Source organism: Pterocles gutturalis, unplaced genomic scaffold (genome assembly GCF_000699245.1).
Source record: "Pterocles gutturalis isolate BGI_N339 unplaced genomic scaffold, ASM69924v1 scaffold17683, whole genome shotgun sequence".
NCBI classification, from domain to species: Eukaryota; Metazoa; Chordata; class Aves; order Pterocliformes; family Pteroclidae; genus Pterocles; species Pterocles gutturalis.
In genome coordinates this window covers 27410-28038 of record NW_010125945.1, presented here as the reverse complement: position 1 = coordinate 28038, position 629 = coordinate 27410, and positions in this window count along the sequence as shown.

Sequence of the window (629 nt, the reverse complement as noted above, 5' to 3'; positions counted from 1 at the left end):
AAGAGCAGAAATCAAATAATAAACCTTACTCTAGAACTCAAGTCTTGCATGACATGTTTCAGGCTTTAGTTTATATTCATGGTTGATTATAAACACCCTAAAAATAGGGGCATACAGTGGAAATGCTGGCAGATTCTGGACTCTCATGATGGTAACAGGCACTGCTATAATTAGGCATGCATCTGAGTAGACAGTGTAATATGATTGCCATGTTTATACCCTGCGCTGGAAGGAATGTTTGTTAATCTGCAGAATCCTTTTAAATGAGTTGGGGAACAAGAGTTTGTGGAAAAAAGATGCTGAGGTTTTTTTCATATTGAGGCTGACATGCATCTATATCAAAAGACAACAAATACTTGCAGGATATTGGATAACACTGGTTGATGGCATGACATGTTGTTATCTCAGGAAAACAGCATCTGAATTTACCTGAGAACGTCAGTTTTTTTCAGCAGGACAAAACATCTGAAAAGTTTTATGTCTTTATATTATAAACAGAATATGGTTGAAATTGTATTTCAGTAAGAACTTTTCTTTCCTCCTTTCTTAGGCATTTAAACTCTGTAGTCATAAAGTCTTTTTCTCCTATTTTCTTTTTGCTGTCAAACTACTGTTTCTTTTGTATTTTC